The 23,051-nt window shown below is 38.0% G+C and overlaps 1 protein-coding gene across 1 annotated transcript in view; it reads left to right on the forward strand.

Moving 5' to 3' along the window:
* QDPR (quinoid dihydropteridine reductase) overlaps positions 1-23,051 on the forward strand; it is a 383,857-nt gene that overhangs the window by 70,138 nt on the left and 290,668 nt on the right. The window lies entirely within an intron of this gene.

The raw sequence follows: 23,051 nt of genomic DNA on the forward strand, positions 1-23,051 counted from the left end.
CTTTAATTTTTCTCATTGCCTCATTGCTACAAGTGAGCAGAGGGAGCATAGAGGAACACAGGTCTTTCTTATGGGTGCTCCAGTTCACATTCTCCTATATTTGCTTAAATTGCTAATGAAGACAGGCTTGTGCTAATCTGTGAACTTTAGTTTGCTTTTGTTGTCTCTGCTGTGGGGGCTGTTTCCTCTGCCAGGCGGGCGAGGTGAAGGACTGCAGGCAATAATGTCTTAAATCATTGCTTCAGTTTCCTTTGCCTGAGTCTGTTATATCTAAAAAAAATTGGATCTTTAGTAGTGCTGCTTTTCTAACTCTTGTAAGAATGAGGCTGCGCTAGATTCAATCTGAAAATACAGCAACATCTGCTTTAGAAGCTTTCCAGTGATATAGAGTGTGTTATACTTCATAGTATGCAAGCTCACATAATCTTTTTATATAACAGTAATGTGCTACTAACATAGCTATGGTCTAATTGTTGTGTAGATATGCTCTGATCGAATTAGCTGCAGTGGGGTCACCCAGGATGGAAGAACAGGGATTGTACTTTATTGATTGGACTATTTCTCACTTTCATTATTCTTACTTTTAAAAGTTTCAAGCTGCTAATTCTGCTTCAAAACCTAATAACTGTATTTCACATAATTCCCTTTCATCCAGCAACCAGAAAAAAATGGATTCTCCTTTAAAAGGTGTTCATTAAATGCTCTTATACACCAAAAAGTCTGAGAGAAAGCATCAAAATACTGAGTAGAAGCAAAACCTTGTTGCATCCTTTTCTGATTCTTGTGAGGCTTTTCTGCTTCATGTAATGTGAACAGATTACAGACCTGCTTTAGCCTTCTGCAGAAAGGCATGGCCATGGCAGCTCACACCAAGGCTCATCCTTGAGATGCTGACTAAACTAGCAGGTATGTGGTGTCACATTCTGTGTTGGTGCAGCTTGGGTGACCACTGGCCACCTGAATTAATTTCAATGCAGCATATAGGAGCTATGAAGCAGTCAGACCTTGGGTCAAATTCAGTTGGAGGTCCAAAAGTCTGGTGAACTCTCTGCTTTTGCAGTGGTCCTTTACAAAGAAAACCAGAAAGGTGTTTGCATAAATTTTGCTTAATAATTTCCTTAAATTCCTATATCTTGAGACAGTACACACCCTTCCAGCTTCAGGTTATAGTGCTGAAGGTCTCATTGTGCAGGTGCAACAACACCAAGATGCTTCTTTGGTGCAGACACCCAGTGCTCTGTGCTGGAATGCTTTTCACACAAGTCAGCCCCCAGCTTGGAGTGGGCACTGCCTGCCAGCCCTGAAACAATAGCTCTGACAGATGTGACAGGCTCATTCATTTCAGCACTATTAATGCTGATACTTAGTTATGCTGTAAATTAATGTGCTATTAACTGTTTCACTGCTCAGCAGAAGCATTTTGGAGAAGGATTAGAAACAGCTGCAAAACCTACAAGCCAGAGCTCATTTGGTACCAGTAGTACTAGAGTCAGAAATGAGCCACCTCTTTACCTCAGTCAAGAAAGAGCCAATTGTCACATTGGGACAAAAAGTTTTCCCACTCCTGTGTTCTGTTTCCCTGTAGTTGTTGCCATTATTTTCTTCTGATGAGCAAGGGTTAAGAAACACATTGACACATGCAGAGTTTTTTGAGCTGTTGAAAATGAGAAGCCCATAAAGCTGATTGAAACAGTCAAACCCAAGTGATGGGAGCTTGTCACCATGGAGCTCAGATCATATTGAGAATGTCTGCACTAAGAGCAGCACATGACTTCTGCAATAGTTGAAGAAGAGATAGATTATCCTGCAGCCGAAACCTGGAAAGGAGGATGCTTTGCTCTGATGCTGCCAATGGGTTGTACCACAATAACATGGTCTTGCCCTTGGGGAAGTGCCTAACAAAAAAGAGGTGACAACAAATGACAGCAGGGCATCCTATGAATATTTTGTAGGAAAATAGTGTAGCTGCTACAGCAAAGCATATATTACTAGACTGACTATGCTTATTTCTAATACACTGCACAGGGTTAAACTTTTAGCCTAGTCCAGGATGGCTTATCTACTTTCCCTCTATGCTTTCTACAGAGCTGTACAGTGTGATGATAAACCAGAGAAAGCTGTTGTTTCCTTTTGATCACCCTAATTTGTAATGTGAAAAGACAAGCCTTATTTTTATTCTTCATAGTGCTGTTCAGTAATGTCTGTTTTGAAAAGGCTACCAATAACGCAACACAGAGTCACTGCAGATTTCCATCTCTGTGCCCCACCTCTGCACTGATCAATTTTTTCATACCAGTAGAAGAGGCATTGGTGCTTTAGTACATAGGTATAAGCAAAGAAATTAATTGCTAACCATGAATCAGAGTACTTGTCTTGTTTCAGGTTTGTTTCTTATCTGGTTATTTATGATCAGTGTTTAATTTTCTTTCTTAATTGATGTACTTGTAATACTGGGGAATTTCATGTGGACCTCTTCCCCTTTTGATAAACCAGAAACAAAGAAGTAAAGTTACAAAACGTGTACAGGGTCACAGTTGTAAGGCATGTAGTTTTAATTAAGTTTTAACTAATTCCCTTTATCTTGTCATAGTAATTATGACTGTACAAGTCATGTCACATTAATATGTGAAAGCAGCACTTTGGCATGGCTGGTCAAGGAACAAAGCCTTTATGACCTGCCTTGTTAAATTAAACCAGAGAGACTGATCAACTTGTATTTTGCTACCTCCTTTGATAAATTATGTTAAAGATGAAGAAAAGTGCCAAAGGGCCAGCACATATTGGTGCTAAATATTGCTGAACTACAGCAGCAAACAAATTGAGAGAAGAGTTCTTGTAGACCTTTTAAACACCCTGGGCTTTGATAATGAAAAATGAAATGTCATGTAACAATGAAGCAGCTTAAGTGAATTGATAATGCTTGAACAAATCTAAACTTTATCCTTTTTGTATGATATGGTTGGATACTCTAGAGTTTCAACTAATTTCTCTATCTTCTGTTTAAGCAGAGGATGTCTTATACAGAGTAGACTTATGAGGTTAGCCAGGGTGTGGTTCCACAGTACATTTGCTGGTTTCTGCTATCAAATCATCCAGACACTTACTGGAGGAATGAGTGCAATGCAGTCTTCTCAGACTTTGGTGGGGCATCGAGTCTGCTCTTTTTGGAGAAAGCTACTTTTCACCATTGCAGGAAAGTTGTTGGAAAGGAGTAACATACTATAAATTTGTGTTCTAGCTCACTTTGCAGTAGATTTCTTATAGGCAAGCTCATGCCATCAACCTTGTAGCTTAACTAAGTTATCTTCAGTTTTTTGGCCTCTGTGCTGACTTATGTATGTTTGAACTATAGCAATTCATCTCTTTATTGCAATGTGAAATCATGCTCATAACAACTAGAAAAAGGATGAATACCTTGTGTCAAATTCTTGATGGTGATAGTTTGCTTCATCACTCCCCACCCCACCTCACATGCACATTTTAAGGGGGAAAAGAGAAATGCCATTTTCCTCATGCAATGCCAAAACTACTGGAGGGGTGCCACACAACCCCTCTGATCGCTATGTCAATCTTTATCTGAGTCATTTTATAATGTCAATAACTCTTGTGTCTGCTTCTGCTGTTTATGCATTAAGCTGCTGTAGGGACAATTTTTGAAATTCTGGTTGGATTCTCAGATGAGGTCTATGGCCTTTTCATAGCAGAGACCTTAATCAGTTTTGAAGTTGTCCCCTTTTCCATGAGGAATATGCTGAGTAATAGCAGTATGTGATTGCCACAACATCTTGCAGAAAGATTCAGAAAGACAGCCTGTTTTATTTTCTCATTTCTGTATTTATTTCTTTCCAATACCTTGGAAACAAAAAGGATGGAAAAAAATCTTTTTAATACAAAGATGTCTAGGCAAAGGATATGCTTTAGGTCCTTCTGTATGTAGGAAGAGCCACTGTTGGATGGTGTTCTTAAAAAAAGAGGAGATGGATTATGTAGGAAATTAAAACGTGACACTATTTTGCACATACAAATTTTAACATTATGTACTTGAGTTTTACCTACATATAGAAAATATTGCAGGCAAAGATGGACTGACTTTAGAGGGTAAGTAATCAGGAAAATGGCAAGTAAGAATAAGAGGCTTATTTAAGAGTCTGTTTGAGGCTGCCACCTGTTTGTCCACACCAAGATTGGGAAATTGCCTGTAATTGTCATGTGTAAAATGAAACACAGAATGTTTTGGGGACAGTCAGAGCATCCAAGACTTGTAAGATTATTTTTTAAAAAACATAACAAAGGCCATAGAATTCAAAGAGAGGAAAATATAATAATTGAGAGACGCTTAGGTTAAACTTTACAAAGACTGAGAAAAAAAGTAGCTGATGTGAACTTCCAAAACCTAACATTTTCCCACCATTTCAGTTAGCATTTCTTAAACTGTAAGACACCAAGTATCTTTTGGCTGCAAAATAGACCCTGACCCCCGTCTGATCTAGAAATATTTTTTAATACATTAATTATGCAGGAATGTAAGCATACACTTTGACAAGAGACTTATTTTACAGACACTTGTAAGTTGGGCATTTAAAAAACTGTCTGCTCAGGAAACATTTAATCAGACTCCCCTATATTTTTTCTGTAGGTCCTTTGGAAGTTAAATGGCCCAAGAGCAACTTTTGCCATGGTCAACAGAATTACTGAATGTTTTTTGAGAAAACTTTAGTTTGGGAGTATTTACAAATCTCTGTAAATGAAGGGTCTGTAAAGGTACTTTCTACTGAAATAAAATATAATTGTATTTTTTTACTAAGTTCTCAAAACAATGTTCAAAAATATAATTTTGCTTCTCTCAGACCCCTTCTCTACTTTCAGATTCACAACTGGCAGTACACAGCAAACCTGCACTTACTGATGTTGTTTATTGCTGCACAATCTGCAAACAGGAAGCACCTGGGAGATTAAATCTCAGCGTGGGTTGTTAAAAGGGCAAGAAATCTGAGACCCTGAGAAGGCAACTGCTGATACACTGAGACCAGATGAAGTATCAGAATTATGGATCAAGCTAGTGATTGGCAGGATTCTTGCTCGACTAGAGGATTTAGATGAAAATTAGTGGGAAGTAGTGATTCAGAAAATGTGAAAGTTCTGTCTCTGCTTTTGAAGAAGGAAGGCCTGACTACATCCTGGATGTGCCCTAGAATGCATTGTTAGACTTTCATAAATCAAGCTTCTTGTGGTTTTTTGCTTGTTTATTGTTAATTGTGATGAAAACCTATGGAAGTTGCTTTCTGCTCTCCAGATAATTATCTCCCACTAATTATTGAAATGTGAAGGTTTGTGGACACTCTTTAGCAGTTGAGGGGAAAAGTACATGCTAGGAGAGTTTTCAAAAGCATCCATATAATTATTAGGATTACTTTTTTTTCCCCCTTGTGCTAGAGTTTTAAGTGAATAGGCTTTTTAGCTTTGTTTCAGCTTGCTCTCTATTACAGAAAGAATTTTCACCATCTGACCCTGCATTAATCTAAGCTATGAAAGACTTTAATCAGATGCTGCAATGTGCCCATTTCCTGCAGGCTCCTAACATGAATTGGAACCTGCTGGAAACAGAAGCTGACTTTCCTGGTAATTCACTGTTCAAAGTGAGCAGGAGATCTCAGGAGTGGCTCTTTTTATTCCTCAGCAGGAGTGGAACCCCTACTTCACTGGAGGAAAAAAAAAAAAGAAAATATGCAGAAACATTAAGAGTGAAATGAAAAGTTTAGGAAGGGGGTTGTATAGAGGTATTAATGCAAGTCTGATGGAGCCTGCTCTTCAGGATCATACCTTTTACTCTGCTTGCAGAGCTTGTCAGTGTAGAGGGTCTGCAGTGAAAGTTGTCCATGGCTTCCTACCTTACAGCCAAAATAGGTTGTCAATAGTATTAATTATAATAATATTAATTTTAATCTTATTAATCTATATTATTAATCTTATTTCCATCCCAGAGAAACTAATACTTGCTCAACCCTAACTGCACCCAAACTCATATCTGGAAGCTAAAGAATCTGAATACTGAATAATCTACATTCTAATCTGTATCAGTCCCTGATATTTAACATTTTCTGCCCATTTGTCATAAAATCAAGGAACATTTTCTTTGTACTGTAAAGAAAAAAAAAAATCTATACCCTAAAGGGTTTAGTGAGCTAGTGACATTATAAGAATTTTTTTCTTTGGAAGAAGAAAACCAGTATGTAGTTTTATAATGTAATCTTTATTCCAGTGCATTTCACTGTTCCTCAAGAGGGAAAAAGATCTGCTTTTCCAGTTCCCCAGTTCAAGCAATATTTGTTCAAGAACACCACCCTACCCCTCTAAAACAGAAACTATCACAAAACAAACCCGACAACAAGAAGAAAAAAACAGCCTAGATTTTACAGCTTGGAGAATAGAAAACATAAAATTCCTAATTTCAGAGCCTAGCCAATGTGAGACAAAAACAGTGGAACCAAAAGCAAAAAGAACACTTGCATCTGTACATTTATTGGAAATAACAATAATAGTATTCTAATTGTAAAATATTCCTTTTAATTTGTGTTAGCACTGATGCTGGTCAAAGATTAGCCTAGAAAAGCCACTCCCTGCTTGTCCTGCTTACTCAGCTCAGTGCAGCAGCTGTTCCAATAAGCAATTTGATGTTTAGCACCTGAGAATTTGCTCTCTCCTTCAGCCAGGACTGCAAGCTCAACAAAATTTATAAAAGCATGAAGTTTCATAACTCTTTCTCCTTAATGCAATAGCCATAGAAAATCTGGGTTATGGTGCAGTCATTAACTTTCTAGTAAAATTAATTTTTATATTTTAAGGCTTTCCTTTTTTCTCTTTTCCCCACACAATGAAAATTTCTTCTGTGTGTCCAAAAGGAAGGATGTAAAAGAAAATGAAGGGATGGGGGAAGAGTACAAATGAAAGATGATACTCATTCTTACCTCCAAATGGCTTGATAAAGATATTCTTAGCTTGTAGCCTACAATCAGCAGTTTACTATCATTTACAGCTAAAAATTATGAAATAGAAAATTAGTCTTTATTATATTTTTCAGGTTTATTTTAAAAATGAAAAGTATTTATTTCTCACATTCTCAAAATTTGAATTCACATAACTTATGGCTACTTTCAAGTCGACTTCCCTCCAAGTTTCTGGTTTACTCTTCCAGTTTTTTCAGCACCAGCAGATTTTAAATTAATGTCATTCTATGAATTTTAACTTAAATTCCTTGCATCATGGGACTTATTGTTGCTGCTTCCTCATTATTGCTTCAGAAATGTTGGTTCAAACATACTGAAAGATTTCAGGAACAAAACTTTAAAGCCACTTAGGAAAAGAGTTCTGTTCTAGAGAAATATTGACAATTTTTTCTGTATTGCATGAATTCTTCCCAGAGTGGCATTGCTTCCTTGGGTATGACAAACTGTTCACCAATCCAATTTTTCCTGGCTTTGCTTCTACACCAGTTCTTGGCTGTGTTTATTTGGGCTCCTCAGGCTCTGCCACCTGAGATTTGTGAGAGTTGGGTACATGGAGGATGTAGTCTGGGAAGCAGGAAAGATTTTGTGAAAGCAAGATTTGTCAGAGTAGTTTCACCTAAGAGCCCCTCAAGGTGTGGTTAAAGCCTTTTCAAGTGGATGTACAACTAAGCACAAAAGGGAACTCTGTGTTTGTTTCCAGGCCTTTAACCTCTGGGGCATGAAACCTCATGAGAGAGGTGGAGGAAAAGGGAAATGGGGAGAGGAAGGACAAGGTTAAAATCCTCTCTCTCTGGATGCAGCAGATATTTCTCAAATGTTGCATTGCTTTTTTCTGAACTGTTTAGCAGTCACCAGAAGTACAAAGTTAGACCGTGAAAAAATTCTGATGGGGATGAGAGAATTAAAAAACCTCAGTAATGAATCATCAGTTTCTTTTATGATTTACTGCTAAAAAGGAATATTTCATCAGCTGTACAAGCAAGAAGACATTGCTGTTAGCTCTGTGGTTGTTGCTCTTGGAAAAATCTTAGTGTGCACTAGAATAGATCAAAGCAAACCCATCCTCAAATTGGAATTAAAAAATGGGTTTGTAGCTTGCTAACTGATTTGCCAGGATTACTGAAAGTTTCTGGGCCTATTTCCTGTGAGGCTCCAAGGCAATGAGGAGAAATGATGTGAAAGCTGAAGGTGAGGTGTTCAATGGTGGCAAGGTGGGTGCAGGTGGAGAATATAAACCAAGGAGAAGGTGAAAAGCATCCTAACTATGGAGGATCTCCTCTCTGAATACAGATTTAGGACTCTTTATTACCCTATTTTCATCAGGCATAGCATGGTATGAAGATAATTTTACAAGTTTATGAACTTTCATGGTATTTATGAGGAAATTTATATTCATTTCCTCAAGACAAAGATATCTTGCCTACTTTTCCAACAGAAATAAATTGCAAAATGCATCTAAAGATCTTTTTAGTTTATTCCTGTTGGAAAATACCACAGATCTGTAATTTGCTTGAAATTACTCTGTCTTCTATTTCCTCTGTAGACTTCAATGAGAGTTTACTTTTATAATTGTTTTGGTCACAGCAAACATTTTCAGTTATGCCTCATATAGCAAAGGACTACTGTCTAAAAAATTCTGAGAGGAAATTTGGAAGTCAAGATTTTTTGTATTTGGCATTCTGTTAGAGCAGAAGGGATGAAGTTACAGCGAGAATTATCTTCAGTAATTGTGCACTTTCAAGCATGGCATTCTTAAATGTAGTTGCTTGGATGGGAGAAGATGATCCTTAAACAAGAATCAGCAGCAATATGTGTTAGTACACTGCTTATGTGTCAGTAGTGTTGTCTGAGTATTGATGACTTTGGTGTTAGAATAGCATTTGACAGATCCTGTCCTATATTCCTGGATTTGTCACTTTGCTTTTGTGGCTCATTCCATTCTTCCCCTTTTGTCTATTCAGACTATAACTTTCTTGGAATTAGGGATTGTGCAATCATCATAATAAAAGACAAGGATGAAACTATGAGAAATCTGTTCCTTCAGAGGCTTTTCTAGACAGTGCTGCCATATGTGAAGGCATCCAGCATTCAGAAGCAGTCTGGTTTTACTTCTTCAGTGCCTTAGGAGACAAAAGCATTTTGTATCTATATGCAGATAAAAGTACTTTGAAATTTTTTGGATCTTGTTATTGATTCTGTGGACATGTGTATGCTGTCTCAATGTTCAATGTTTTGTGATCATGCTAAAATATTAAAAATACAGACTGTTGTAGAGAGGACTGTCAGTAGAGGCAGGCAGTATAAACAACACAAATAGTGTTTTTATCAAGCTTGGCAATATCATTATTTGGAGGGAGTTTTAGTTAAATTAAGTGAAATGACAACACATTTGGAATGAAATGAGATTCAGTGGCAAATTGAGATTAATCAAATGAATATGGCATGCCTTCAACTGATAATGAGGTTTGTGCAGATGTGCACTGCTTTCTCTGTTCCAGTGATTCCAAGGGCACATAACTAGCTGAAATGTGTGCAGTGCTGTATTAAAACTAGCTGTAACTTCCCTGATCTCTGGTAACAAGAGGTTGCTTTTTCTTGAAATGCAATAATTACTCAAATTCCAAAAAAGAGTTGCTATTCAGCTTAGGAATCTCCTTTCATTTTCTGTCTTCAGGTTCTAAATTTGAAGTTCTCTATGTGTGCACATGGTGCCACATGACCCAGGTTAAATGTCAGCATTGTGGCAGCCAGCTTCCTCTGAGGGACCTCTACTAATGATAGCTATTGATCCAGTGCTCAGTGTAGCTCCAAGGCAAGACCAGCTTCAATGCTTTTCCCTTCTGCTGCCCTCCCATTTATAGTGAAGTTGCCTTCAGACATGGCTTTCACCCTTGGGGATGGAACCTACTTATTGGTGAAGTACCTTGTGCATTCATTTATCAGATTTTACTGCTACATTTTTGTTGCATGTTTGTAGCTAGAACTTTCCACAAGAAGAAATCTTTAATATGACATGAAAATATCCAGGCACCATTAATATTACTTCAGATGTGAAGATCTCACCCATCAGTAGTACAATGCTGTGTAGAGCAAAAGTTCTTCTCTGCTCAACATGGGGTAACTTTTATTAGCTGAAGGAAGTTTTAGAGTGCTATTACAAAATAACAACTGTCTGGTTATGCTGTGCAGCCTCTCAGTATGTCTGTTGATTACCATACTATTAGAATATAAAAAAATTCACTTCAAAAATATTTTTATAATTGGAAATTAAAATGTGATAAATTTGTATTTTTGAATATGATTATGAAAAAAACTCAATTTGATATCTGGCTTTTAAGGAATTCAGAATGCTACTAAGTAAACCTTTAGGCTTTGATTCTTCATTTTATGGAGACCATTAAAATTGAAGTAAAAGTGATGCACAGTATCTGTGAAATGCCTTGCCTCAAATTTTCAAAGCAATGTGTTGTCTGTGGATGTTATTTATTAAGCATATCTAAAGAAATGTGTACTTAATGGGTTTAAATAAAGACTGGAGAAATGAATGGCAAAACCCACACGAATCCACCATGTGTTCAGCGGTCTCTGTCCCTCAGTAGCAAATACAGGGAGGCTCGAGGGTGCCTGGGAAAGTAGCACTGTGTTCTGCTGCTGCTGGCTGCAGCCAGAGCAGGACAGGACTAGATGGACCTGTGCTGCAAGTGCTGGCATCCTTGCTCTAGAACACAAAATATAACCCCCCCCTCCCAGTGGATGGAAATTAAGCCAAGACCAGTATATTTCAGTGAACACATTCTTTTCTTATGAATAGTGAAATGGAAAATTCTACAATATAAGAGAGTTTCAAGATATTTGCTTGTTTGGAATAGGGAAGAAAATGTAACTCCATTTTTTCACCCCCTCCTTTTAAAATAGAAAGAAAACAGGTGATATGAAAATCTGAATCTAAGTAATTTGTATTTTCCACCTCTAAAATAATATTCATCAGGTACATAAGCCTGCATGGTACTTTGTAGACAGAATTTGTTATACATATAGTTAACTTGAGGAAGTAATTCAGAATCTAGTCACTGCTGAATGATTTTCCTCTCAAGTGCCTACTATGCAGTTTGAAATTTAAAATATTTGAACCATATTTTTGGTGATTGGTCCTGCTGAATAAGAAGTGTTGTATATAAATTTGTTGTGCTAAATAGCTTGCTGGAAAAACACAATAATATCCAACAAACAGTAATGAAATGTAACCTGTTAATTTCAAAAGGTTCCCACACAGAACCTACTGGAATGTAGTGTAACATCTGTAAATGCTTCTGATGCCTTGGACCCTGTTCTTAGCACAGGCATAGACTTCATCCCAAAAGAGCCTTTTTTTACTTAAAATGTGACACAGAGAGATAAACCAAGGGAGAGAGAAAGGAAATGACGGGTGATTTTGAACCATTAATATGTTAGGCATGTCAAATGCCCCATGGAGCCATGCAGTGCCTTAACCAAGGATTAATTTAGTCTGAACCATAAACTAAAGATAAAACAAAATTGCTGTGAAATGCTAATAAAAAAATTTCTTCCAAAGCTACTCTATCAAGCAAATCTTAAGAGAAGAAAATGTTCCACGGCTGAAGACTGATTAAAGAGCTAAAATGGAATGAAAGAAAGAAAATAATAAAAATCCAAAATAATGCAGAAAACAGAACTGTCAGTGCTAGGTATGCTAATAACCTTGCTGCTAAATCAACAGCTTTCAGATCGCTTGTACTTCATAAGTTTTGCCTTTCTGTGAAGATAAAGACATCGAAATAAATGGGATTGAGTCGAGGTGAGGGTGGGGTTAATAATCTGATCAAGAACAAGAGGAGATAAACCTCAGTTTAACTAAGATTCAAATGAATAAATGTAGGGATTGCCATTATGGTGGTTAACACCAGGAGACAGCCTCCTTTTGGGGCACAAGTAGAGTAGCTTTTCCTGGAAATGGTATTCTAACATTTAAACAGGTTGAGAAAAAAAAATCCCCAAGTAATTGAACTGGACAGATAAAGCTTCATTTTTTAAAGGAATTCCCAGTGTCCCCAGTTAAAAAAAAAAAACCTTCTCAGTACACTGTCAACAACTCAGCTGTTGGTTGTAAGATGCCAGGAACAGATTCAGTGAATGATTGTTGTTGTGATTGCCAATACATTAAAAATAGAACAAGAAAAGACACTGTATAAAAAACCCAAAATAACAGTTTGTAGGTTTGGATTTTTTCCCTAAGAAAAAGAGAAACCAAAATAAAAAGGCAGAAGTAATTGAAGTTAGTATGTCTGTAATATTTAGTAATGCTGGGTGTCTTTGTCCTGTAAGAGACAAAAACTCTCCAAACAGAAAAATATATAAAAGAGTAACCCTTCATAAAATTCCAGTACAGAGATACATCTTTAGTTCTTATTTGAAACTCAAAGACTCTGTTGCATGCATATAAGCTACACACTCCTAACCATAACATGAGCATCTGCTTACATGCCTTGGCAGACCAAATGAGAAATGCTGAATGATGGTCTTGGCACATGTTAACAGTACCAAATACCTTGTCATACACAAACATTTTTTCTGCTTGACCCTATAATGTACTGTACTTAAAAACCCAACAAAACTGCACTTTGCACCAAAGTGAACTGTGCTGGAAAGTCACTAAATCTGACCCAAGGCTTGACTCCCTACCCTGTGGCCTCAAAGGGAGCATGTGTTGCTTGGAGAGCTGAAGACAAGGCGCTCGTCCTCTAACTGCTGACCTTCTGAAATGCAGCATGACTATTCCACTGAAAGTTAATTACTTTCAAAGAATGAATTAGGCTTGTTTTTATTGTTTTGGTTTGTTATATTCCCAACAGTTCTAAAAATTAGAAGCTTCATAAAGAAGACAGCCATGAGACCAGTCTCTGAATGGATGTGGGTGTTTTGGCCCTCAAGAATCAGACAGGTGTAGCTGGAGGCTGTGTGGGACAGTTTTATCTGGCACAACACAGACTGGTGTGTTCTGAGAAGAAAGGAAGGGGAAAGAAGACCACCAGCAGAGCACTCTGTGAGGAGATGCTGCACTTCCCCACAGTACCTGCTTCCTTGTCTTTGTATATCATGTTAGGGTACTGATTTTTCAAGAATATCTCTGGGAATGAGGGAGTTTCTTTGTGGCTGTTTTTTTAGGGATTGATGACTCATGCTCTCTTCCTGGAAACAAAAGGGAACTTTTGTTCTATTAAGTTTAGTTGCTAAATATTCTGACTTCACATCATAGAAAGGAGATATTGATGACATCAGGAGATGAGTGATTCAGGATTTCTTTGGTTCCTGTTCACGCTGTAAAGAAGGTGGTATTTGGCCTAGGATCCTCTTCAAATGTTTTTTCTCCTTCCCTGTTTATATCAGACATCAGGTGCTTTCAGTGACCTCCACAAAGCAGATTGAGCAGAAGAAAACTGGCTCTGCTGCAGCCACTCTGTGGAAAATCAATCATTCTCCTTGGCAGTGCAACAAAAAAAACAAAAACCAAAAAAACCCAGACAAACAAACACAACCCAAACACCACTCTATGCCATACATCAAGTTTCACAGACTTTGCCCAGCTGGGCAACCCTGTGGCGGAAATTTAAGTACCAGTTTTGGGAAAGGCCCAGGCAGTGGGACTGCTACTAAAGGAAAAGCTTCCTCATTCTTGGCATCCTCCACCTCTGTGTATTCAGGACAGCAGCATTAAAGATCAGAATTAATATGGACATAATTTTCTTCCTTGCTATATTTATCTTACACATTTCAAAAATATCAGTTTCAAAAGAAGGATCCAATGTGCCTAACTATTCAGGATGCAATTATTATTAAACCTATTTAGGCCAAAACATAGGTTCTCTAAAACTTGGGTTATATAAAACCTTTATTTAAAAATGCAAATGAAATTCCTCAATTGTACTGGTTAACAAGACCAATTTCTTGAACTATAAAACTTGCAATGTTTAGTTCTTAGCTAAACCATTTTTTACTTTATAGAGATTCAGAATTATATCCTCTTCTCTCTTCTCTTCTCTTCTCTTCTCTTCTCTTCTCTTCTCTTCTCTTCTCTTCTCTTCTCTTCTCTTCTCTTCTCTTCTCTTCTCTTCTCTTCTCTTCTCTTCTCTTCTCTTCTCTTCTCTTCTCTTCTCTTCTCTTCTCTTCTCTTCTCTTCTCTTCTCTTCTCTTCTCTTCTCTTCTCTTCTCTTCTCTTCTCTTCTCTTCTCTTCTCTTCTCTTCTCTTCTCTTCTCTTCTCTTCTCTTCTCTTCTCTTCTCTTCTCTTCTCTTCTCTTCTCTTCTCTTCTCTTCTCTTCTCTTCTCTTCTCTTCTCTTCTCTTCTCTCCTCTCCTCTCCTCTCCTCTCCTCTCCTCTCCTCTCCTCTCCTCTCCTCTCCTCTCCTCTCCTCTCCTCTCCTCTCCTCTCCTCTCCTCTCCTCTCCTCTCCTCTCCTCTCCTCTCCTCTCCTCTCCTCTCCTCTCTCAACAAACCTGATGCAGAAGTACATGTAAAGTCTGAGGACAAAAGGTCTTGGGTGTGGAATGAACTTTGTGAGGACATTAGGTGAATTGAAACTGACCTTCTTTAAGAAAGGTTTTAAAACCTCTGTGTCTGATAAAGTCCTCCCATCAAAACTGCAATGTCACTTGCAACACCAAGCACTCGCTCGTCTTTTTTTAATAGTTACAATTCTCTAAAATATCACTAAGAACAGAGTATTTTTACAGCCCAAACTGACAGAAGGGGCAGAAATTCCACATGCTTTACTAGAGATTTCATTAGCGCTAATAATTTTTATGTAGAAACATCCACATTCTCCAAAGCTGGTGACAGTAGAAACACTCAGATAAGAGGAAGAAGGGTTTTAATACAGTAAGAAAGTTTATTTTTTTCATTGTCTTGCCTTTCAGTGTAATTTCTGTAGGCTTTCACAAGTACTGATCACTTACAACATAAGGGACGTGGAAGCCTTGTGCTGGATGAAATAATTTTGAAATGTCTGACTGTGATATATATAAAAGACAAGAATGTGGTGACTTTTTTATAGAATTATTTTAATTAGAATTATCTTTTCTTAAGTATTTTATACCAGGAAAGTGAAACTGAATATGAAAAAACATTTTCTTTAGAGGCATGTCCTTTTTCCAGGGTCATGCCTTTATAGCTAAACTTAATGTACAATTATTTCATGGATTCTGGTAAAAAAAAATCATTCCATTAACAGAAGAGCAACAAAATTATTCTTTACTTGTTATTTCGCCCTTTTGCTGTAGCTCTGCAGAGGTAACCTGCATTGGACCTGCTTTTAGCTCTTGTTATCCTCTCCTCCCCATCCCACCCCAGCACAAGATTTGATGCAAAGAAAGTTCAAAGCAGGATAATGAGGCAATTTTGGAGATGCTTACTGCCCACTGCTCCAAGCATGGGCAGTAGCATGGAAAAATGTACAGGTTTTATTTGATAAAAAATGAAGAGGGTAGGATAGGCTGATCTATTGGGTCAAGTCTGGTTGTCCTCTCAGCTATGGAGAGAAGAATTTTTAAGTGCTGATGGGTGTTATGCATCAGATGCTGTATCGAGTAGAGATAGAAAAAAAATTAAAGAATTATATAATATCTGAAAGGAGATTGCAGCAAGTTGGGACTTGGTCTCTTCTCCTAGGTAGCAAATGACAGGATAAGAGGAAATGGCTTCAAGTTGTTCCACAGGACATTTAGATGAATATTAGGAAAATTTCTTCACTGAAAGTGTGGCCAAGCATTGAAACACTCTGCCTAGGGAAGTGGTGGAATCACCATCCCTGGAAGTGTTTGGAAGCTGTGTGGATGTGGCGCCTGGGGACAGTTTAGTGGTGAACAAGGTCGAGCTAGGTTTTCAGGTGGGCTCGATCTTAGACGTCTTTTTCCAACATTAATGATTCTATGCCTCTCTTATTCTAAGAACTGGATGAAGATGGGAAAAGAACATTAGAATGGCTGAACTGTTTCTGTTGACTTGTAGTTTTCCCTCCAAACAGAAAAGTGGCAGCCTCTGGAAGCTTGGCTGGGGATGGGAGCTACAGTAACCTGGTGTGTCAGACCTGCTTCTCTGCTTGGCTTGTCATAAATTCCCTTCCACCCCTCCAGTCAGCATGAAAATTTTTGCTTGGTTTGGAGATTTTGTTTTTGTTGCTAAATTAGCTTGTCTCTACTTGAGCTGGTACCAAAATCATTGTATTTTGGAGCCTTTATATGGTGTGAGATCTGCTTCCTCAAGTGGGCTCTGCGTTAATGCCCAGTAACACATCTCAGTTTTATGGGGAATGGTAAAGCTTTCAAAAAGAAGATGCAGCTCAGGAGGAGCTGAAGATCTATGGTTTCTTGTAATGAGAATGCTTTTGTGAATACAAATTAGAACAACCAAACCCACTTGTTAGAGGGAAGAGCCAAAAAATGGCAGTCAGTCTCATCACTGCATTTTTCCTATGTGTAAAACCAGCAACGTTATGACTGCAAGAGCAGAAATTCTTTTCTTTTCTATTCACCAAAGCAGGCATAAGCAAAAGAAAAATCATTAGGTGGCCCAACATGTGTAATGTTATACTTGTACACACAGTATATTTCAGATATACACCACAGGGGTATAATGGGGTGTATTTAAGCAGCAAGCATTGTCACAAGACCGCTCACAGCAAAGAGCTTCAAGGACTTAAGAGATCCAGTAATATGAAATTAGATGAATAGCACAGTGGTTACCCATATAGAATAAAAAGTGATTGTAAGTGAAGCTATTTCAATTTAGGTAAAGCATTAAATGGGGTCCCTGGGGATCATTACTTGAATTTGTACTGTTTCTAATCTATAAAAATGCCCTAGATGAAAAACCTGACTGCAAACCCATACAGTTTTCTGTGAAATAAACATGGGAGAAGGTAGAGTACAGAACAGTCAATGAACAAATGTAACTTTGAACTAGGTCAGCATATAGCAAACAGAATCTGCTAAAGAATATATAGCCAAGCAGATGGGATCTCAGAGCTGGGTAAATCTGACAGGAATAGAACTGTACTTGGTTGAGAAAAATTTAGTAGGGAACACAAATGAATTGTGGTAGAAGGCAAGAAAGAGCTGGTCATGTAAGTAGGCTGAAAGGCTGGAGACTCTGACTGTACAATGGCAGAAAGTAATATTTCATCTCCAGCAAGGGAAAGTGGAAAAACTTGCAAACTCCAATTCACTTTTGGAACAAGCAATTCCAAATTAATTTAAACATGAAACCTGATCCAGCTTACTCTGCACCCTGAAGAAAGCTAGGGAAGTTTGAGATGAATGCTGGCAAAATCTACTGCCGACCAATTTAGAAAACCTCCAGTGATCTATCCCAAAAACCTGAGCCAGAATCAGATGTACTTCTTAATGCCTTCCAGAAAAAAAACTAGCAAGGAGATTTGGAAGAAATAAAAGGAAGTGTCAGAATTTTTGTCCCAACATTTAAGAGTAATTCATGAAACAGTTTTCCCTATGGATTATTCACCTTAGTCTAATTTGCTTAAATGCCTTGCTAAGTTAAAGATTTTCCTATTTGTTTTTGTTTGTTTGTTGGGTTTTTTGTTTGTTTTTTTCAGTGGTTTTTTGTTTGGTTTGGTTTTGGGCCTTTTTTCCTTATACAGGATTTACATTTCTGTAATTTTGAAGTGAGATTTATATTTTTGTCATTTTGTTTTGTCTTAACTTGTAGCTCTTCCCAAAATTGCCTAGAGTTTCCAAAAATGCTTTTCTATTGTTTGTCTGCAGTTAACAGATTATCTAAAAATCCCTAGGTGTATTTATATGATTAACTACATATATATATAATTATATTTATATAATTAACTGTGTTGTCAGATATAACTGAGTATTGACTGGAATTCCCATATGACTATGAAAAAATGGTTGGCCTTTTTTTTTGTTATACATGGATATGATTTTTTTAATCAAACCTTGTTTACTATGACAACCTCTCACATGATACATGAAAAATATTTTAATTACATTATATTCCTTCACTTCTATCAGTACTTTTTGTTTATCAGGTACAAAAATGCCTGCATTTTACACACCTGCTCCTTGCTGTGTAACTTAGCTGTAAATAAAGTATGGTCTTGATCTCTCTATCTCTTTTATTTCTTCTCTTTTAAAAATGATGCACAGTGTGTGTGCTCTGTTATCTGTTTCTCTCTTTATGCCCAGAACAATGTGTCTCCTGGGCTCCTCTTTTGGCATAAGGTAAGAACAACATTTCTACAGGCAATGGAATTAGCTATATTTTGATTTCTGGGGTGAACTTTGTCCACAGAAGACTGATTCAAACTCCCCTTTAATAATTTCTGTTTATCTGCTTTATGAGACTGAATGTAGGATGAATTTTTAACACAGTAACAATTATTCCTTTCCTCTGCTGATAGGGCATTTTCTTTCTCACCCATGTGCTTAGTTCTCTCCCCAGAGGGAACAGTCATTCCTGTGAGTTGTGTTTTCACCCATTTATGTTCCATTACCTGTTCCTAACTACTCCCTGGAGCATGGGCAGGGTTGATGCACAAGAAAGCCACGTCCTGCTTGGTCTAGTCAAGTTATAGACTGCTCACCTGGATTGGAGCAGTGAGCTGACAGAGGTGGTGGTTCTTGTCACCAGCCCGCATTGCTGGAGCTTGCAAACAAACTACTGTGAAGTGATAGAATCAATTTCATCCATGTAATTTAACTCCTTACTTCTTTCTGTTGTGGCAGCTTACATTGCCATAATGGCTGCAAACTTTAAACTCACCCATAACCTTATGCCAGTGTTCTTCTGTTCTGTAACCTTATGCCAGTGTTCTTCTTAATCGTAACTTCAACATCAGAGAATTGCTTAACTTTCATAATCTCCCATCTTTATTGTGTACTGGACAACTACGGTTGTGCTCTAAGTTAAAATTGCATGCTTCAGGGTTTTTTCTGCATTTTTCAGTGAACACTCAATTTTTTTTCCAAAATGATCATATCTCAGTCACAAGGTTATCTCGTATCTGGTTCTAGTCAGACTTGTAAAATTGGCTTAGATTGATCACAACCCCTTCTGTAATTTCACATTCTTTTGTGCCCTGATTAAAAGCACATACATCATGTGTTTCATTCCTACAAGGAATGCAGTGCTCCTTGAATTTCTGGTACTGCTTCATACTCACACTTCTCTAAGATAGCTGAAACTATTAAACATTTTGCTCTGAGTCAGCCAGTGCTATGTGAAAAATCAGACCACCTCCCATGTATCTTCTCATTTTTTGGCTCCTATTCTTTGCAAGTACATCTGAAGTCCTGTGAACCTCCTTATATTTTTCCTTTTTGTAGATGTTTCCAGCTTTCTTCGTGCCTTTAGTTCCCTCATTCTTCCACAGTGCGCACAGTTAAAAGAACCAAAATGTCATTACTGCATCAGTTGCTAACCTGAAATCAGAGTCAAGTTTCTGTGCAGAGTGCAGATAATCCGTGTGTTGTGAGCAGATGTTGCCACCTTCAGAGAAGTGTTAGTCCTTGTCCCTGGAGCTGGGCAGTGCAGCCCTGCTGCTGAACTGCAGAGTGCAGCTGCAGCCAGAGCGGCCGCGCCGAACGCTGAGCTTGTCCATGTGAGGGGGCAGCATCCACCTGGGGAGGAGCAAGAGGGATCCAGCTACACCCTTTGCATTGGTTTGCAGTCAGATCAGGTTAGACAAACCCTGAAATCACACCTGCAGACATGCATCACCCCGTTTTCCTTCTGTGTCACACATGTGATGTTGTAGGTACAACAAACTGCCTGTCTGTGCCTCTCATTCCTCATCACCTCTTCACTGAGTACCTCTGGACTATGTTACAAGCTTAAGCATGGTTAAAGATTGGCAAATCCCTGACAAGCTTTAGTTTTCTTGGGTTTAAGCTCTTTTATTTATTTTTTTCCCAAATGCTGGACAGTAGTATTGTACTAGTATTTATTCAAGTAGAAAAATGGCCTCCACACTGAGAGTATGGCAAATTATATTTAGCTTTATATCTCTTAGCTTAGAGATGTTTATCAGCTAGAGCATGTTTAGGAGTAAAAGACTCACAGAAAACCAAAATCTTCCCCTTTGCTCTGCCTGGTCCTTTCAGCACAGCAGAAATTACCCAGAATTGAGGTGATGTTTTCCAGAGTAAAGAAAAATAAATTAAATAACAACTTTTATTATAACAGTCACATTTCTACTGAAATATGGCTGAATTTATACATGAAATGCACAGATTAAAGAGTTCCACCACTCACTAGAATTTTAAATTTTAAAAAGCAGTTCTTTTGTTTTTCTATTTTAATTTTCTTCATGAAACTAACTGCACATGGGAAAAGAAAAAAAGAACAAACCTGGTGTTTATAGATGGGCATTGGAAATGAAGCAAGAAGAGCAAAACAAGTGAAAAGTGTTTTTGTACTGAACTGCTTTCCTCCTTAACCTTAAATAGCAGCTCTCTCAACGTTGTTGATATCCAGAGCATGGTGGGAAGAGCTGAGATCCACACTCAGAGCTGCAGCTGGGAATAGCAGCATTTTTCATGAGACTCCCCTGAGCAAAGCACCCCATCTGCTTTGTAGCACCACTGCCTGTTTCTGGGGCCACATGTGAGGCACAGCTGGCTGGAGGGCTCAGTGGTGGTGTCTGGCACGGGGGGTCCCTGGGGCTGCAGAGGAGCCCCCTGTGCTGAGCTGGGAATGCAGAAGTTGCCAGCATCACAGCAGGGACAGCAAGATGGCTCTGGAGGAGGAATCCTCCTGCACAGACTCTTAACACACAACAGTGAAGGGAGGTTCCTTACCAGTAAATCAGTGGGATTCTAGGACAGCCTCCCACAAGAACTAGTGTGACAAGAAAGCTAACTGGTTCCAACATGGAGTTTTGTAAATGTACAGAAGTGATTTTATACTGTTGTATAAAAACAGGGAATAGTGCTCTCTGATTAATGATGTTTCTACTAGCATTAAAGTCTAAAGCAAATAAGAAGGACATTTTCTCAATTGAAATATATAGGTGGAATGGTTTCACTGTGGAAACCTTCAGCACATCTGAAAAGGTTTTGGCGCAGAAACCTGAACAGAAATGTAACCCTAGAACACCAAAATGCTTATTCTGTATTGATGACTTCTGTACTGATGGGTACATCAGTAACTGCTATAGAATGCTGATATCCTGTCATCTTGAATCTTCACATCCTCCTAGGACCTAGAAAAATTATCTGCAAACTGCAAAACCAGGTTGCTTTTATTTTACCAGAAACTTGTGATGCAGTAATGCAAATGGTCTGTCAGTCTGGCCACTGCAAATTGGAGGGGAGTGTAAAATAAAATAAACTGTATATAGAAGAAACTCCATGGTAAATTGTGAGTTTTCATGCTTAATTAAAAATCATCTTATTTATGTGGGGCTGCTACAGAATTTTTAGTTCACTGCACAAGAATCACAAAAAAACCAGCCAAATTAGGTAGAACAGCTTGGTACAATTTTTAGGCATTGGCTATTAAAACTGTCTTCTTTCCTGTGAACAGAGGATTTCCTGTATTGTTTTTTGTCCTCTGGTGAGAAAATCTGCAAGTAAACCTCAAGTATTCACAAAAAGGAAAACTTAACAGATACCATTTGGATTGTTCTGAAGTTAGAACTTGATTACAAAGACACAAATTTCTCAATCTTAATTAAATGTATAATAAAAATGTTCTGAAATATGCATATTAAAACTTATAGTTATTACAACCCTAATTTAAACATTATTTCAATTTGGCCAAATATAGTTTAAGCTGTCTTTTAAAAAATACTGCCATACCATGAGCATCATGGAATAATCCTTTTTATTAACTGCAGCAAGCTTCTAAGAATGCTCTGATAGCAAGACTGTGAAGTGCAAGTTTACATGCAGTGTTGAAGATATTCATTAAAATTGTAATTAGGCTCACGATTAAATTCAGTCGCAGTAGAAACTTTGTGTGTAAGTGTTGCTACAGGAAGAAACCTCCAGTCTGAAAATTAGTTCAACAGTCTGAGCTATTTTAATTATGCAGAGTTGATTATCATTGGAGAAAGAAACCTTTATTACTGCACCAGAATACTGATTCCTTCCACCCCCCCAGCACACTGCTTGTTTTTCTGGGTTAGAGTGTGGTCTGTTTTGCTAGCCTAATGATGTTCTGCGTAAATAATAGGAAAGTTAATCTGAGTAAGTTCAGGATCCTACTATTAACATTTTATTAAATGACCATTCGTATGATAGCACCTATCTTGCTTGCACCTGTCACATTACAGTGGTAGCTTCTAGTTGTATATAGAAACTTTTAGTGAGGTGTTTTTTAATTTGCAAAATTTTACAAAGCTTCATTCCAAGGCAACATCTTGTTTCCATTTTTGCAAACCTAAAGCTAGTGACAGAGATGCTGATGGATGGCTTTAACTGTCTCAAATGTCACAAATATACCTAAATTTGGCAAATCTGGGTATAGCAGAAGGAAATGTCCCTCCCCCTATTCATGTCTAATTTGATTATCGACAGAGTCCCCTATCTTAGCAGCAGATTTTTTACATCAGTTGAGAAGAATTTGATTCTCTGAAATGGAACTTGACTTTATTTCAAGTGAAAAAGCAGAGGGTACAGCACACACTCTCCTTGCCAACCCCTTCAAGCACATGTCCTACTATGGTTTGGAGGTGATGAGTAGCTGTGCAGATTTTTGGGCAGGATAATGTGACTGCAGCACTGTGCTTTGCTCCCTCACTCAGTCTGCAGTGGCCCAAGAGTCAGGGCAGTTGTTGCCCTGGCCTGAAATGGTTCCTCTATCCATCCCCTACTTTTCATCCATTGTCCTGGAGTTAATTTCCAGGCTTCACACACAGATTAGTCATTGCTATTTTGTTTAAGCATTCCATTATTTTTGTGTGTTTTTTTTTCCATGTCTGCTCCTTTCCATGTCTGCACCTTTTCCAAATATGCCAGCTTTCTCCAAGCTGGTTCTTCTTTGTATGTGTATCTGTGATTCTGA

The sequence above is a fragment of the Ammospiza nelsoni genome, chromosome 4 (assembly GCF_027579445.1).
Source record: "Ammospiza nelsoni isolate bAmmNel1 chromosome 4, bAmmNel1.pri, whole genome shotgun sequence".
NCBI classification, from domain to species: domain Eukaryota; kingdom Metazoa; phylum Chordata; class Aves; order Passeriformes; family Passerellidae; genus Ammospiza; species Ammospiza nelsoni.